This window comes from Corvus kubaryi, unplaced genomic scaffold (assembly GCF_017639235.1).
Source record: "Corvus kubaryi isolate FWS band 111438036 unplaced genomic scaffold, C.kubaryi_AGA036_p1.0 split1-131, whole genome shotgun sequence".
NCBI lineage: Eukaryota > Metazoa > Chordata > Aves > Passeriformes > Corvidae > Corvus > Corvus kubaryi.
The window spans coordinates 23,598,289-23,616,898 of NW_024582073.1; the positions used below are offsets into that span (position 1 = coordinate 23,598,289).

Sequence of the window (18,610 nt, forward strand, 5' to 3'; positions counted from 1 at the left end):
GCCCGGAGAGGCTTTGTTATGCCTACCTAGCATGAGAGAGCAGAAATTAACAGGCTACAAGAAACTTCAGAGTCATGCACCAAGCAGTACAGAATTTGAAAAATATAAAAGTTAAAACCTAAGGCATCACCCCCAAGTCAAATATGGTGCAGTTAAATGTAAAGAATGCGTTTTGATTTACACTTGCTAAAATTTTCTCCTGTTACTCCTAATAAAATGTACTGAACTTCATTATGGGAAAAAATTTCATCACTAATCATATTAAGATGAATTTCAAGAAAAGTGCCCTGATTGTTGTAGGAAATGTTCACGTTAAGTTAGCAGAGCCTGTTGAAAAGAAAAACAGTCAGATGCTCTGTGTTTGCTCACAAGAAAACTAAATTTTAGAAGTGCAGCTTACAGGGAAAGAGTTGACAGTGAGTGTATTGTTATGTCAGAAACAATTTTAATACTTCTTTCTACTTTGAATATATTCACAATTTCCTACTGCATCGTTCCTAGAGAAAAATGTGGAGTTAAGGGTTTACCAAACTGGAAGCTGTAAGTTTATTAACAATTAAAAATGCAGTGACTTAAAGTGAAAAAAAAAAAGTGGAAGTTATTTCTAGAGGAAGACTTCAGTCTTCTGTGTGAGAGATCAGCTGTACCTAAACAACATTTCAGCAATATTTATCTGACTTGTACAAAACCTCCAGTAGTGAATGTTCCACAAACTTTCTAGTCAAATTCTTTCCAGACTGGCAGGAAAGGTTTCTGATAATAAGGGTGGATTAACAGTATCATTGTGTAAGACAAATCTCCTTCGTTTTTTTATCCCTAGCAATGACAACTTATTCCTTATTTCCCTGCAGGCACACAGGTTTTCTGATGTGTTTCCCGTAGTATAGGCAGACCTAAAGAGTTCTACTCAAAAGTAGTTTCATTTGTAGGAGTGCAAGAAATGCAGACTCTGATTGCTCCTTGGTCAATTTGGCTTGTTCTATAGTGATTCACTACCTTGTGACTCTTAATATCTTCTGATGTCTGGTAATTTCATTTGTCAAACAGATTGCTGCTACTAAAACAATCTGTTGCTAGAGCCGAAAGAAGAGATGGAGGGGTTTTTTTATGTAGCTATTTTTGTAATTTGTAAAGTTCTGTAGAGCAGGTCAGATTATTGTTGAATGTCATGTCCAAAACAGCTTTGCTAATTAGGTCTTATATTATTTTGTAGTATTTTGTGTAAATGCAGTGTTTTTTGGTTTCTTTTAAGAATTTGTCCTGTAATTGCCAAACAAGAGAAGGAGCAGTGTTTTAGTAAGGATTCAAAATGTAGGTATTTGCTGACCAAATATTGCATGGTAGGAGGAGAAATTGGTTTTAGCCTAAGGTGTGGTGGGGTTTGAGAATGATGGAGAACCAACAGCCAGCCCTGGGCTCAGAAGGTTGTGGTGGAAGGTTGTGCATGTAAAAGTAGGGTGGCAGCTGCATTGTGCAGTACCTCTGATATCAGCAAAAACAGTCACGTAATTCTGAGACCTTTTATTCAGTAATGCGCACTTTCTGACTTTTCAAGCAATGCTTTAGAAAACTATTTTGTGACCTCAGAACAGTTAACCAGACTCCCAGTCTTTGCAGGTTTTTTTTTTCCTATTTTGTCCTCGTTTTTCCATGGAAACCTTAAGTTTTAAGATTTCCCGATTATTCCCAATTTTTATCTCCATGAAATTTACAGAGGCGTAGCCTTTCTATAAGATTTTTGTGTTTTCTAGGGACAAAGATTTCTAAAATTCCATGTCCTTCTATCTTGGCATCTGTCTTTTAAATTAATTCATCGTTCCTGGTTTGCTTATTTTCAGATCATTCACTGATAGTGTCTGCTTGATTAACAGATGATGTTTTTGAATTTTGGTTTTATCAATTAGGGAAAGGATATGTGTTTAAATTAGTGTGGTTTTTTTGTTTTGTTTTTTTTTAAATGCTAACAAGTCTTACAAACTGTGATTCTTCTTGGAGAGAGGTTGGGTGTTATGTTGGATCTTAACCATATCTGAAGAGCCCAGTTTTAAATCTTTGTGTCTACTTTGAATTTATTATAGTTTTGTTAAAGATCTCCAAGTTTACTGTAGTGTGTGAACAGACTCAGACAAACCAGAAGGTCTCTGCCTAAACGATATAATACTTTATAGTGGACATACTTAATGTTTTCTATCTTAATGAAACTGGCAGTATTAGTCAAGGCAAGTTGAAGGTGTGGTGCATTGTGGTATTCCTGTGGATGTGCAGAGAACTGCAGTCTTCAAGAATGTTGATGCTTCCTTAGAAAACTGCAACTCTGAGTGTTGTCTTCTACTGCTTTGTCATGATACTATCTGCTGATAAGAATCACACTTTTTGCAGTAAATTAACTTTTCAAAATTTCTGAACATCTTGCAGCTTGGTTTTCAAATGCTGTGGGTTGACTGTACAGCAGGATGCTGAGTAGCATAATCCATGAGTAAGAATGGTAAAATGAGTAAGATAATGGTTTTCAAAGCTTAACTTTTCATTTTCACTATAATGTGATGTAACACTGTTTTCCAGTTATGGTAGCCTATTATAAAAATGCCATCCCTTATTTTGCTTTGGTGTTTGCATGTCAGTGGTAAAATATTGTGAGAACATACCTATCAATACAATATCTTGCATTTATTGTGTGATTAATACCTATTCAACAGAATAAAACACTTCTCTACTGGTTTCTGTTAAGATTAACAATACCTAAAGTGTGCTGAGATGCTTGATGAAAAGCTGTGTAAGTTTGTCTTAAATTAATGAAAAGGTAGGTAAAATGTCATACTTTGGTTTATTGAATTTGATTGATGGTTATAGAAGGAAAAATTTTTTTTTTCCCTTAAGAGAAACATCTCTGCACTAGTCAGTGTTCAGTGATACGCAGTGCTAGTTCATGTGAGGTTTTTTTTTCCCCCTGCAACACAAATCATTGCAGTATTTTGTGGTATAACAAGTTGTCCTTTCCTATGCTACTCACAACATCACACAGTATTGAATTTTACAAGAAGTGATGGTAACTCATGTACACTTTTGAATTATTCACTCATGCATTCACGATCATTCTCTAAATTTATTTGCTTTGATCATTGCTTTTTTCACATTGATTAGTATTTTGTTAGTTGAGTTGGTAAACTGGTTTAAAACAATTTATCAGCTATTTAAATGGAGCTAGGTTTATTGTTAAATATTACAAAACTTCATTGGTTTTGTTAAAGAGTAAAGAGTGAAAAAACCCCTTTGTTTCTAATGCAGAGAGTTTTTTAAGACTTGACAGGTAACAAACCTGTGCATGAGTACTTCACATCATGAGAATGTTTTTAGGATCACAGTCCTTGCTTGCTGTTTCAGTACACTGAGAATTATTTCTCTGTGTACAGTACTGAGGTCTCAGAATAGCACATGAGTCAGTTCCAGCACGGTTTTATCAGCATTATTCCTGCAGATTGTATCTCAGCAGCGTGTCACTTGATCTGCTGAGGTTCATGGAGAAGGAATTTGCCCCATCAGGGCACTGCCCTCAAGCAAACCATAGACTTTCCCGGCTGTGCTGTCCATTTGCACTGTTCCACAGAATAGTAAAATGGGGAATTCATGATATTTGTGAGACACGACTGTTTCTGGCTCACTGGTAGGAGTGGAGTGATGGACACTGCTTTGACTGGTAGTACATTACACTGATTCTTCGCTCCTTTCCTGCTATTTGCCTTCTTGGGAAGCACCTCCTGAATTACTGCAATGGCAGCCCAGCATTTCCAAGTCAGCTTCAGCAGTTTCAATTTGCTGTAACATTAGGCTTTAAAATGTAGCCTTTAGTGGACTGCTTCCTGTATAGGTCAGTCCTTTCATATAGTGCTGAGAAGCAGGGACCTGTGAATCTGAACCTGATTATTTACTGTAGAATAAGTAAGTGTTGTTGAGGAGTTGGAGCCCTTAGAGAAAGCTAATCATATTCCAGCATTTTGTTGTTATCACTTGTCTGTCTCAGTTTCTGTGGCAATACAAAATATGTAGTGAATATTATCAAAAATGCTGTGTTTCAACTGCACTTATCTCCATATTTCTTCAAGCTCCATTTAACAACTGAAAGCATCATTGTGAAGTAAGTTGACATACAAGTGTCAGTGGAAACAAAGGTTTGCCCTCACTGCAAAGGAATGTGTTATAGGCTGAAGGAGCTTACTGTGGGGTGTGGAAAGATGGTATAAATTGAATATGGCAAACAAGGAGTAAAGGAGCTGGGAGCATAACTGGGGAATCTGCTGTGTCACAGAGTGACATGGTAAAATCATAGAGTCATAGGATAGTTTGGGTTGGAATAAGCCTTAAAGATCACACAGTTCCAACCCCCTGCCATGAGTGGGGACACCTTTCACTAGGCCTGGTTACTCAGAGCCCCATCTAACCTGGCCTTGAATACTTCCTGGGATGGGGCAGCCACAGCTTCTCTGGGCAACCTGTTCCAGTGTCTCACCACCCTCACAGTAAATAATTTTCCTAATAACAATCTAAGAATGGCTTCATGAGAGGAAAATCCTGCTTACCAAATGTGATTTCCTTTTACGACAAGGTAACCTATCTAGTTGATCAGGGGAAGCCAGTTGATGTGATCTTTTTGGATTCCAGTGAAACTTCTGATACTGTCTCTCACAGGATCCTTCTGGACAAAATGTCCATCCCACAGCTGGACAAACACATCATGGGATGGGTGAGCAACTGGCTCATGGGTTGGGCACAAAGGGTTATAGTGAATTGGATGACATCAGACTGGTGACCTGTCACTAGTGGGGTTCCACAGGGCTCCATCCTTGACCCTGTGCTCTTCAACAGCTTCGTAAATGACTTGGATGCAGACCTGGAGGGGACACTGAGCTAGTTCACAGATGACAGAACACTGGGAGGAGCTGTTGACTCCCTCAAAGGCAGAGAGGCCCTGCAGAGAGACCTCAACAAATGAGAGGTTTGGGCAATCACCAGCCACATGAATTTCAACAAGGGAAAGTAACAGATTCTGCACCTGGGACGGGGCAACCCTGGGTGTAGGGACAGACCTGGGGAATGAGGACCTCAGAGCTGGATGTAGCACTGCAGGTGGGGTCTCAGGAGAGCAGAGTAGAAGGGGACAGTCACCACCCTTGTCCTGCTGGCCACACTTCTCTGGAAGCAGCCCAGGATACTTTTTGGCTTACTGGGCTTCTAAGGCACATTGCTGCTTCTTTCAGTTTTTCATCTACCAGTACCCCCAAGTCCTATTCTGCAGGGCTGCTCTCAATCCACTCATCACCCAGTCTGTACTGGTGTTGAGCATTTTCCTAGCATGGGGCAGGACCTTGCACTGGGCCTTGTTGAATCAAAATTTTAATGCAAAAAGAAAATATATGCTCTTTATCTCTGAAATATGCTTTCTGTGTATCTTAAAAACTTAGAACTGTTACTTGCTTTGTGAAGATGGAGATGGATGGATTAGACAAGTCTAGAAGGGGAGGAAGCTCTTTGTCTGATACTGTGTAGTGTCTCACTGAAGCAGTGATAATGTTTGATAATGGGTCACTTCAGGAGGTGGTTACCAATTTCAGCCTGATACAGGGATAGCAGTCCAGTTGTCTTTCACATCAGCTTGCACTATGTATGTGGCAGATTTCTGTATTGGTTTTTTATTTTATTAAGAAAACCCAAAAGCACCAACAACAGTAACACAAAACCCCCAAACAAACAAACAAAAACCCCCAAACAAAACAAAAAACCACAACCAACCAAAACAAAACCAAATAAATGAAAACACCAGACTGGCAAAAATCTAACCCTAAACAAACAAAACTTTCAACACAACGCCATCACACAGAACTCTGAAGTTGTTGCAGGGTTTGCAGATTGCTTTAGTAACATTTCCAGAATGGGAGAGAAATGTAACTGAGCTGAGGGAATTGTTATAGAGCATGCGTTGATTTCTCTGTTGTGGGAAATTGAAAGGCTCTTCAGTGTGTGACATTTGAGTTTTCTTATTATATATATTTAAAAATAAATAAAAGTTGATGTAGCATGAAATGACAACATGGGTGGTAATCAATAATGCACAAGGGTGAAACTGAATCTGGATTGACAAGTTGTTAAATAATGAAAAGAGAACTTATCTTTGTATACAAAACACAATTAATTTTTTATCAGTGAAGAAAGAGATGTGGTTATATTATGTTAAATGGTGCATGCTGGGGTAGCCATAGGTCATTACTAAAGAGACTGCGATGCAAGGTTATACTGTACCATCTGCTCATGATGACCACATTTCCACTCCTGTGGAAAACCACTGGCTTTGGTGGAAGATGAGGTAGTCATCCATATAACACATGAGGTGGTAACAGGAGAGCAAAATGAATATTTCATCTGTACTTCAATTAGAGCAGTTTCTTCTTTTGGTCACAAGTTTTATTCAAATTTAAAAATACATTTTCTTCTTTGTAAAAGAGAACCCAGCTATAGAAGGCAATTAATTTCAGAGGTATTGGAGTCTTCAAATACTTAGTTTCAAAAGATAAAATGATTTTTCATTTCTTAATGTATGATTATTTGCCCTCAATCATAGTTTTTTTTATTGCTAACATTTGGCATGTTGGTACCTTGAATGAATATTGGTGGTGGACCTGAGACACAGTGGTATAACTCCCAGAGCATTTGAAGGCTAAATGAGGACAATGGAGCCCAGGTCATTTTAAGCCTGACTTTTCTCAGCATTTGTGAATTAAGAGACTATACCTGATCCAGTTATGTAGGAATTAATGTAATGTGATGTGTCTGACTATCAGGGGCTTTATAGTTCTTCCACACTCTTCAGCAGTGCCATCAGAGGATTGCTGTCAGCTCTGCTAGAGTGTGATTGGCTAAATTTTATTTATTTATTTTTTTACTGTTGCAAAGAAGGATAGATTCTAGTATCGGCCACTGAATTGTTTATGTAGTCTCATGACTTAAATGGGCTGAAATTTTCCTTCTTTCCTCCATATGCACATGGTAGCATCATGTTAGCAAGATTAACAATATGTGCAAATTTTTTTTTTGTGATGTTTCTGTACTTGGGGATTAAGTCTATTTTCTTCTGTTAGAAGCCTTTTCACTTAATCATATAGAGAAGTCCCTTTATTTTTTCTTTAATGCTGGGGAAGTATGATAAGAAAGACAAGGCAAGTTATTAATTTTTTCAAGACAGTTCTTAGCAGTGGAATTTAATTTTCATAGTGACCTTAACATACTTGGAAGTTAAAGTCTGTTTTTTAATAAGAAAGAATTCATTTCATAATAATGGATTATTACAAAGAATATTTTGTAGGAATATTGTGCAATCTGGTTTTCTCATGTGTCATAAGTAAGTTTTCATTAAACAAAATCCTTGAATGAAACATCCTGAGTTGGAAGGGACCCACAAGGATCATCAAGTCCAGCTCTTGGCCCCGCACAGCACCATCTGCAAGAGTCTCACAATGTACATGAGAGCATTGTCCAAACACTCCTTGAGCTCTGTCAGGGTTGGTGCTGTGACCACTGCCCTGGGGAGCCTGTTCCAGTGCCCAGCCACCCTCTGGGTGAAGAATCTTTTCCTGATATCCAACCTAAACCTCCCCTGACACAACTTCAGGCCGTTCCCTCGGGTCCTGTCACTGTCACCACAGAGCAGAGATCAGTGTCTGCCCCTCCTCTTCCCTTCGTGAGGAAGTTGTAACTGCAATGTCTCCCCTCAGTCTTCTCATCCCAGGACAACATCCCCAATTCATTTGTTTGTCCCTTAGTCCTTCCCCAGAGGTTCTCAGCTGTGCCCTTGCCAGCTACAAGCTCTGTGCATTCCAGCTTCTCCATTACACACAGTGCCAGCCCCTGCCGCACCTGTCCCGCCCATTCCTCCTGCCAAGCCTGGAACCATCCAACAGGGCACTCCAGTCACAGAACTTATCTCACCAGGTTTTGCTTATGCCAGTGATGCCAAATCTCTGGGACTGGGCCAAGGCTTCGAGCTCCTCTGGCTGGATCCTCATGCTGCACCTTTAGATGAAAGCCTAAAAGGTGTTTATGTACTTATGTTAAACATTGGACACAACAAGGACTTCTACATATTGGAAGGAGGGATTACAAAATATTTTGGAGTTTGAGAGAATAGATTAATTTCAGACTGCCCTTTTGTTACTCTTAGTGTATAATTGAACATTAAACTATTAATTTAATGGCTGGAGTTTAAGGTGATGGGAAGAAAATAAATTGTTAGCCATTAGGGTGGCTTGTTCAGTCATTGTAATTTTATAATTAGCCAGAGAGAATGAGAAGCTTAAATAGTTCAGTCATAACTCCAAGTTCCTTTTGGAGTAAAGATGCACTGGTTGTCTTCTGTCTCCAGCTAATGCTTTAGAAAGAATTTGTGTTAGCTGATTGCTGCACAGCATTCTTGGTGAAAAACAATGCAGACTTTAAGACAGTAATTTAAAAAATTACTCATTTTTGAAAATATTACATGTATTAGCAAGCTAGTGTTGCTTTGAAGAAGTTTGAAATGATTGATCTGAAAACAGCTTGTGATAAGGGTGAATTTGCTGTTGGAGAGCAGGCTTCAGATGGTAGGCTTTGCTACTGCATGCTTTTGCACTACTTGCACACGTAAGACCTTCACGTTTTAAAGGCTCGGGGAAGCCTGTTCTTGTGTGAAATGAATTATGCAGAAAGTGTGCTGTTGGTTAAGAAAGGTTACCTTTTCGCTTATACCACCTACTCTCCCCTACTGGCTTTTAATTTTTTTCAATATAGTGCTATTTTTTCAATACTTCTCAAAGTAGTGTTGAGATGAACAGCAGCAGCATTACCCCAAGTAGATGGTTCTTCACACCATGAAGAAATAAAGCTAGATACTTCCTACATGCTCATAGTGTTCCTTGTTCTGTATTTCTGAGAAAAGCCCAGAATTTAATTCAGAAAATGTAGTGCTCTTGATGCTAACATATGATTTACACAATATAAATTCTTAGGTTTGCCCTGAGAATACATTTTCAGTTCTCTAGAGGTCTCAAGGTTTCTGTGCCTGAAGATTACTTACGCAAATACCTAGCAACAGATATTTGTGTTCTTTGATTTCTCAATTGCCCTGCGGTGTCTGCAACTACTGTTATGTTGTTGCTATTCCACATACACAGTGCTCATAATCAAACAGTGTAATTGTTCGTGTAGAGGTGTTAAATGATGATCATCTTGAGACTGCAAAGCTTGTTGAATTGATTTGTGCAACTGGGGCATTGAGCTAAACTGCCTTTGTGATGTAAGTTCTGGTAATTTTTGCTTTAGAATTGTTCTGATACTTTGAGGTCTTTTTTGGTATATTTTTTGTTTGCTTTTTTTCTGTTTAGGTCTGATGCAGACATAAATAATCAGAGATGAATTCTAGCAGGCTTTCAGAGTCATGTTTACTTTTGACTTACGTGGTAACTGGTATGAAAAATTATTTTTCATTTTCATATGTTTTTACAAACCTCTGGCCTCAGTGCCAGCCTTATTTATTACTTGTACAATTGTCCTCCATAGGGAGTTGGCAAATTTGACTGTAAAATATTTTAACCCTGTAGCTGGAATGTGACAAGTTTTCTCAGTAGATCTAATTAATATAGTTGTGGTTGTCTGGCTTATTCTGCAATGCAAATATCATATTTTATAGTTGAGAAAAGAAAATTATGGGTAGATTCCTCAACTAGGGAAGCAGCATTATCTTGATGTAAATTTTTAGGAGAACTTTAAATCACTTATTTAAAATACACAGACAGTAGAAACTGTTAGAAGCTTGAACACTCTTAGAATAAAAGTCTCCAAAGATTTGGGCTCCACAGTTTTGAGTTGAACTACTGTTGGATATAACTCTTTGTTTGTGGTATAATTTCACATTGGCCTTTCTTTGTCTTTTGTCTACCAGCTGCACAAATTCAGCATATCTCAATTAATTCTGTACTCAGTGAAATTAGATTTTTCATTGGTTTTTAATGCTAAGTATGTTCTTTCTCTCCTAGCAGGTAAAGGCTTTTAAATTTGCCAGTGCTGTGGGTTACCAGTGAGCTTTCTAATTATATTAGTGGAAAGGCATAGAGTGATTTCAGAAGGAAATGTTTCTGTAAATTTGAGTGGTTTTGGTCAGAGTTCTGTGATAGTTTTAGCAGCTGCGCATGTGGGTTTCCAGTCTTTGATTCAAGCAAGCCCTTTGGCTCTTGGTAGAAATGTTATAAACATTTTAGTTGCAATAACTATCTTAACTTTATTGCTTGGATATGTAGTTGAGAATGGGCAAACAAGATAAATGAACTTTGATTTTTATATAAAAAATAACCCTGTTCAAATGTGTAGTTGTGTGTTATCACACATAGTTCCTTAGGCATTATTCCACGGTCCATTGGCAGCGTCAGTTTAAAAGTTTTCCATTCCAAATTTACACTATTCTTGTTCCTATTCCCACACTTAAGCATGGCACCCCTCAAAGCACAGCTTTGAGAGAGCTTTGAGGTTTTAGATCCTTATCCAAGGCTAGTTTAAGTAAGCTGTGGTCAGCTTTACACTTAGAAGCCCTTGTTCAGCTGTACGGATGCACAGATGTATTTGCAGTCATGCTGTGAAGTTCAGCAGTGAAATGACGTGGGTTACTCTGAATCAGTGCACTGAAAGCCTGTACGAGTGCCCCCAGTACAAGAGCACCGAGAGTGCTGGTGAGAGCCTGTGACAGCCCCAAGGTGGGGACAGGGGCTGCAGCTGCAGGGTAGGTGAGATAAAGGGCTGAGTTCTTGAGCTGGCCTTGCTGCCAGAGGCCAGCACTGCAAAATGGCCTGACGTCAGTCTGTGATGAAAAGTGGCTTTCTGTTTCAGTCCTAAAAAAAAAAACCAACTACTTATCTGAAGGTGTCTCCTCATATCTGATAAGTTGGAGTGGTCTGAGAATAAGGAATCTCTAGGGGGAAAAAAGATGCCCTTTCGTTCTGTGCTTTATCTGAATTGTATCCCTGTGGAAGAGAAGCAATTTTTACAAAGAAAGTCAGCATCAACAAGCATCCCTTGATAGAAAAGGTATGTGTGAGGAGCTGTTCAAGAACTCAAAGGACAGTGCTGTAGTGGATTGGCAGTGAGTTATCTAAGAAATACTAATTGTATAATTAACATTCTTGACAGGAGCAAGCTGGGAGTATGTACCCTAATCACAGTGAACAATGAGGCAGTTCACAGGTGCGATGTTTTCATGTTTGATTGTATCTGTCCATTGAAGAACATTTTCTTGTAGAATTAGGCAAAAATAGATCTCATTAAAGGAGACAAATTAGCCAAAACTGAAAGAAACTCCCTGCTGGGTTCTGAACCCTAATGATTGGTTAGAAGTAGGCAAGAATCTATTCCTGATGTTATTTTGTTAATTGATACAGAGGTTAAACAGTGTGGATTGAACCAGGAGTATTTTAGCTAAAGTAATGGCCAAGTCTCTCTTGCCTGCTTAATTTGCAACCCTGGAGACATTATATTAGTTGTGTTAGTAGAGGTCAGTGAAGGAGACATCAAGGTAATTATTGAGATCAAGGGAAAAAGTTCACCAAAAGAAACCTTCATGTTCACAAAGTTTAGAAACTGTAGCAGACAAGGATGCCTTTTAACAACAGAATGAAGGAGTAAGAGCCAAAAGCAGACTCTGTCCAACCTCATTGATCTGTGGTGAGGAGGGAATCGTGGTTGTTTTCTGAATTGCATCTGTGTTTGAGGCTTTTTCTAAATTGGAACCGAGCTTGTGAACTCTAGAAAAATTCTCATAAGGTCTGTATTTAAGAGACTTGATGCAGAGGTAGGAATGTCAGAAATTTGTGCCAGGATTAGGCAGTTGTCTGACATGAGAGTGAGCTAAGCCTTATTCAAAGAAAATTATTTTCTTTCATACAGTGTCTTCCAATTTAACTTAGGTGGGGACAGTGTCAGTCTAGATTAAAAAAAAAAAAACTGAGAAAAGCCATTTTAAAGTGATGATGTCAAGATTAAGCTTAAATCTGAGACAATGCACATACCTACTTTACTTTTTTCCTATCATAATAGAGCTTGTAAATTTGGGTGGTTTTCCTTTAGAGTTTCATCTCCAGTTCAGTTGTTTTATAACTGATGGCAACATTTGTCATTTCATTACTCCTAGTCATGATGACTTGTGTGAGTTGCACTGCTTGTAACAGATGTCTTCTCTGTGCTGCCTGACATCTTCAAACAGTTGGTGTCAGGTACCTGTTTGCTATTTGGGTTTGCAATTGAGTGAAAGCTCTTAACGTTTATTTTGTATGCAGGCAGACTTGTCAACCCTTTCATATATGTTTTCACTGTACTTCACTGCAAATGAACTTGAGTATAATTGTTCTAAATACACTAAATAACCTATAAGTATCAGAAGAGTTGATTTTTTTGTCTCTTGGGCTTGGTTCACAGATCTTAAATTTGCCTTTTTTTCCCCAGTAATGTCAAGTGATCAGTGGAATGTTACAGATGTGTAAAAAATATGTGCAGAGTTAAACATTTGTAATCAGTAAATAAAATAATTGTGTCTTTTAAAATATATTTTTAACAGCTTTTCTTCATCATTTTTGGGGAACTTTTGGTCACTATAGAATTAGCAAATGGCTATAAAATATAAAATGCTTGACTTTAAGTTGGGCCATCAGTACAACTCTATCAACTAACAGTAATTTTATTTCCTTTTTACATTTAATATTTGATCTATTGATGTAGGGAGTAATTAATGTTTACGATATTTTTTTCTTTGAAAAAAGGATCCTAATAATGTTTAATACTGTGGTCTTAAATTGTAGTTTCCCATGGTAATAAGTTTTTTCATGTGTTTCCACTTGCTCACACGGATCAAGTAGGTCTTTCTGAGAAACTGCCTGTTATCTAAGACTGTGGACAGAGTGGAATGAAAATGCTGTGCACTGCAGGTCAGGGAATTAATTTGCAGCAGAGAACCATAGGGAAGAAAGCTGGCTCCATGCCAGCTCAGCAGCTAATGTGTTGGGGATGCAGGATGCTTTCACTGCAGCAGAAGAAGGCAAAGTGAAGATGGCAGTAATTCATGATGCCATCTCCTTCATTCTGCCCTCTGTGAATGGGGATTCCTCTTTTATTTATTGAGAGTTGTTGTTGCTAGGCTGGGGCAATACAGAGTTTAAATTGCCAGATATCCAAGATGCCTTTTCATGGTGAATTTTAGTATTACTCTGCAGTGGGCGAGGTTAAACTAGGAGCTGCTCCCCAAAGTTCATACATTGAAAAATCCCATTACTTTTAGAAAGTTGAGCATCAAGAGTTGCACCCTCAGTCAGTTTGCAGATGACACCAGGTTGGGTGGGAGTGTTGATCTGAGTGGAAGGCTCCACAGAGGGATCTGGACAGGCTGGATCAATGGGCCAAGGCCAATGGTCTGAGGTTCAACAAGGCCAAGTGCCAGGTCCTGCCCCTGGGTCACAACAACCCCTGCAGTGCTACAGGCTGGGGCAGAGTGGCTGGAAAGGGCACTGTGGAAAAGGACCTGGGGGTGCTGGTTGAGAGTGGCTGAACATGAACCAGGTGTGCCCAACAAGGCCAAGGGCACCTGGCCTGGATCAGCAATAGTGTGTCCAAGCACGAGTTTTCTGAGTGGCTGAGGGAGCTGGGCATGATTAGCCTGGAGAAAAGGTCTCAGGGGAGACCTTAATCACCTCTCATAGGAGGTTGTAACCAGGTGGGGGTCAGCCTCTTCTCCCAAGTAACAATTAATAAGACAAGAGGAAATGGCCCAAGTTGTGACGGGGGAGGTTTAGATTGGATATTAGGAAAAGCTTCCTTAACAGAAGGGGTTGTCACGCATTGGAACAGGCTGCCCAGGACAGTGGCTGAGTCACCTTCCCTGGAGGTAATTAAAAGATGTGTAGATGTGCCACTTGGGCAAGTGGTTTAGCAGTGGACTTGGCAATGCTGGGTTAAGGGTTGGACTTGATGATCTGAAAGGTCTCCAACCCAAACAATTCCGTGGTGCTATGTTGCCAGTGGGAAATACTCAATTAGCTGATGAGGCAGAGAGAGTCTGAAAGCACAGCCTTTGCAGTCTGTGCAAGATGGACTGGACAGAAAGCCATGGAACTCTCTGCTGTCTAGAGGGACTTTGAATCTCTGATGTGAAATAGTTGTCTGGGTTCAGAAGCCAGGACTTCTGTGTGTACTTTGAAAACCTGTTTGTTACATCAGAGAGTACACCACCCTATTACTTCTGTTTCTTCTGTTGAAGTAGCCGATAAAACCCTAAACACTAGATAATTGCTTTAATTGCAATAAAATCTTCCTTTATTTTTGGCGTTAATTTGTGGTTATCAGTGACTTCTGATTGTCATAATATGACATGAAGGAGTTCTGGAACTTAACATCAAGCTAGAAAAGATAACAAAAAATGTCATGGACTTACTTAAATAAAGAGGCTAAAATATCATCTATTAAGCTCATGGTGATATCATCACAGACCATATTGCCTTGACCTTTTTTTTGAGATTTACTGGTAATTCAAAACATGGTTATTAAAGAGGTACTGAACAGCACAGGAAGTTACCTTCCTTTGAAGAAGTCTTGCAAAAGACCTCAGAAAGGTCATATTAAATTTAATGTTATGGAAGAGCAGTGTAAATTTTATCAAGGACATGTATAAAAGGGTGGATAAGTCTGCCTTTTGTTGATCTAAACGTATGTTTCATAGTATAAGAAAGATTAATTTCTTTGCATTTTTTGGGTACCTATTCTGGAAGCTAATGCAGCAGTTGATGTTAGCTTTATGCTCTGATTATTTAATATATGGCCAATTACTGCCGGGCCAAAAATAAACCAACTTTTTGTCCTCTACTGTGGCTACCTACATGCATTGTCTCACTACCACTCATTATCTTTCCTATCGAAATGAAATAAAAGTGCTCTCTGTTATGCGAAACTCTGAGCTGTGTTTTCCAGGAAATGAGGAGGTTGGAGTAAATCCCAAAGCAGAATCTCTGCAGTGGCTTCCTGTGCTGCTGTAAAGCCTCAACTGAGCATCTGAAACAAAACTGTGCACATCCCAGTATGCAGATAAACCAAAAGATAACAGATAAAGCCACCAAAGGAGGCATTAAAATCTGGAGGCTTTTATGTAGGAAGATAGATCAAGTGAAAGATTTACTACTTCAATTCCAACTAATTGATTTCTGTTGCTTAAATTAGAGAAAAATTTCAGTGCTGCCATGTATCCAAACCCATTTGTTATTAGCTTACAAAGCAGAATACTGTAATTAAATAAATTGAATGTTTCTTGAAGCTTTTCTAAAGGAAAGACTAATTTGCTTACAATGCATTGGATAGTCTAAATTGGCTGGCATCCTTCCAGCTTTAAAGCAGCTGAGATTTGAAATTATTATGGGAGCAAATATTCCAATTTCTTATGTAAGTTACTCTGCTCTGAGTGCCATAAGAAGAATGGAGGAGGGAATGGGAGCGGTGGAGAATTGTTGGTTTGTTTTGGTTTTTTTTCCTTCTGTAGGAGAATAAAATAAGCCCTGTAGAACAGCAGAGAATTTGGGAAATTGCACATCTTGAAACTGCAAAAGTAATTTACCTTGTAGAAATCTTTCAGTATTTGTACATTGTATAGCAAAGTTCCATCAGCTGTTCTTTCCTTAATCTTCCTGCATCCCTGCTAGACTAAGCAGGAAAAGATGGCCATCTTTTTAATTGGCTTTTTCACTTAGCTCTCTGACAGAATGACCAGCTGCCCCTGTGAAGCCAGGTAACTCTATACAAACAACTGCTACTGGAGATGGAGCTATTGTGATTTATCTCCATTGGAAAGTGTATATTAAAATTTTAATGACCTGTGGTTTAACTCAGTAGTACTGCACATATTAAAAAAAGAAATCTGACTCAAAGTTTGGCATACATGGAAGTGTGTTGGTAGATCTTGGGTGCTCTGGATCAGAAGCATCTAGAGATTATAGGAACGTTGAAGAAATGAGGAAGAATTAAACATCATTTAGGTGGTAAACAAATAAACCAATTATATGCTTAAAAATTAGTATATGGTAAAAAGTTGAATTATCTTCATTGCATCAGCTTGCCTTTAGTTGCAGTATTTAAGTGCATTAAGGTATAAAATTTCATGATGCTTGTAATAATTATCTCCTGAGATGATTTAGACAGGATCTTAGTGCTTTTTAACAGGTATAATGAGTAGAAAAACAGAACAAAACCATTGAACACTTGCTTACCAGCTATGAGTCCTCTTGCTTTACTCAATTTGCTTAAAATGTTCTTTGATACATCAGGAATTCAGAGTATGTATATAGGTGATTTTGTAAGGGGAATTCAATCTGTCTTGTAGCTGCTGTCAAATAAGATTGCATTTAAAAAATAATCCATTAAAGTAAAATAAAATTTAGGGGAGGAAAGGGTTTTGATATGGCTTTTCGTCTTATTCTGTGTAGCTTTTTAGGAAAAAAAAGCAGGGGAAAAATTGCATTTCCCCATATTAAAGTTCGGTGGCAAGTAAAATAAATTGGAACATCATGTCCTGAAATATAATGTAATTGGATTACTTAAAGTCTGATATAACCAGATTTGAATAGTGTTCCTCTCAGAGTTCCCTGCCTTAATATTTCTTTGTATTTCCTGAAACTTTTGTAAAATTTTAACTGGTAAGATTGCTTTTTATCACTGTATCTCTCCAATGCAAAAAGGCCTTTGCAAACTTTGATTAATTCTCTGAAAACAGGAATCTGGCTTTTTCATCCTAATGATAAAGACCAACCTGTATTGCTCTGGTGATAAAGCGAGAGCTACTGGCAAAGCACCTGGTCTCAAAATAGATTAGTAATAACAGATTTGAAATACCTCATGAGTGACTCATGCCCTTCTGCTATTTAAATGTTTTTATCCTCAGTTTCAGTCTTTGCTCTGTAACTCTGGGTAGAAGCTAGGTAGTTTAGGAGTTGTTTTTCTTATGAGACCTACTTTCAAAATACTTTGGTTCCCCAGCTAGATTTAGCTAAATAATGGTGAGAGAAGTATACTCAATACCACGAATTAAGAAATGGAAGGAGAATAGGAAACTTGCTATTAGTCTGTTTTTTCTGATCCTGAGCTGTCTTTCTAATTTGGATTTGCTTAGCTAACTCCATGCTGTTGTGGAGAGAGGAGGTGGTGAAAATGTTCTTCAGCCAGTGGTTCAGGATGGTGCTGCTGAAGCAGGGTGTGGGCATCTTTGCTCTGTTCTCTCTTCTTCCAGGATTTGAACTTCAGTTCTCCTTGCAATTACACTAGGGAATATTTAAGCTTGGTTTTTCCCTCAGTTTCTCCAGTGAGCATCTCTTTTGATTCTGAGGGATCCTAGTGCCACGTTTATCCTGGCAGAACAATAGGCCCAGCAGAGTGAGGGGTGCATCTCTAAAAGAAGGTATTTTATGTGTCAGTGATTCTAGTTTTCTTTTCTTGTCTCTTCTTATACCTGCTGGCCATGGTCTGTGTTGTGATGCCCTGGAGGGACTACAGGGCATTTGATTTTCAGACTTATTTCCAGAGAAGGTGGTTGAATGTTACACTTACTCGTGTGTTTTAACTGTATGAGGTGGTTTTGTTTGTTTGTTTTCAACAGCTTTATTGAAATGAAACATACTATCTCATGACAGCCTTGCAAAAAATACTTTATTGTTAAAGTGTTTTAATTGTTAACACATCAAGTACCTTATACCAGTGTGTAATAAATATTGCTGATGGTTAATTTATTCATTTAGTATGGATGAAGACAACTGTAATTACAGCATTAATGTTAAGACTATTTTGTGGCAACAGCAGGTGCAGCAGTCTGTGCAGAAATTGCAGAAAATGTGGATCATTCTTTGTAGCTAAAGTAGGTTTTGTCTTCTCTGATGGGGAACATATTAAAGGGGCAGGGTTCTTCAAAATTCCTGTCTTCTTGTCTTCTATTGTTTTTTCAATGCAGGTGAAAATAAAACAGTAAAGTGTAGATTTAAAGCAATTCTGTCTGTTAAAGAATTTTGTACAGACAGATTTGGTTGTATTTGTTTGAGAAATATATTAAATAGAATGTGAATTCTGTGAATACTTGAAGAAGCATGAGACAGGCAAAACATCTTTAATGAAAGCACTCAGCTTTTTTCATGCTCTCAATCTACCTTTATTATGTTAATCAAATTCCATGCAGTTTCCAGCAGGCGTACGTGAAAATTATCTTTTCAAATAAATGAATACAGATTATTTACTGCATTTCAAGAAACTGGTTATAGGTCTTTGATCATTGTCCTGATGCAGATGTAGATCAGAGCAGTTATTAAGGCTCTAACTTGTGTGGTGTCCCCTTATCCTCCTGGGTGTCTGGGGGATGAGGTGGTAGGTGAGTATGCCAGCCCTTGCCCACTTGGGATTCAGGTGTGTAAGCAACCTGCTTTAGATTCCCAGGATGAATTTAAATCTATTCAACCACAATGGTCCCAATATAACTCAATTTCTAACAACATCAAGGTGCCCTGTCAGGTGCTCTTTTTGGGAATAATGGAGT

The 18,610-nt window shown here is 38.5% G+C and overlaps 1 protein-coding gene across 4 annotated transcripts in view; it reads left to right on the top strand.

Moving 5' to 3' along the window:
- The window catches only part of ZFYVE28 (zinc finger FYVE-type containing 28), a 151,490-nt gene that overhangs the window by 69,012 nt on the left and 63,868 nt on the right, over positions 1-18,610 (top strand). The gene's annotated exons all lie outside the window — the stretch shown is intronic.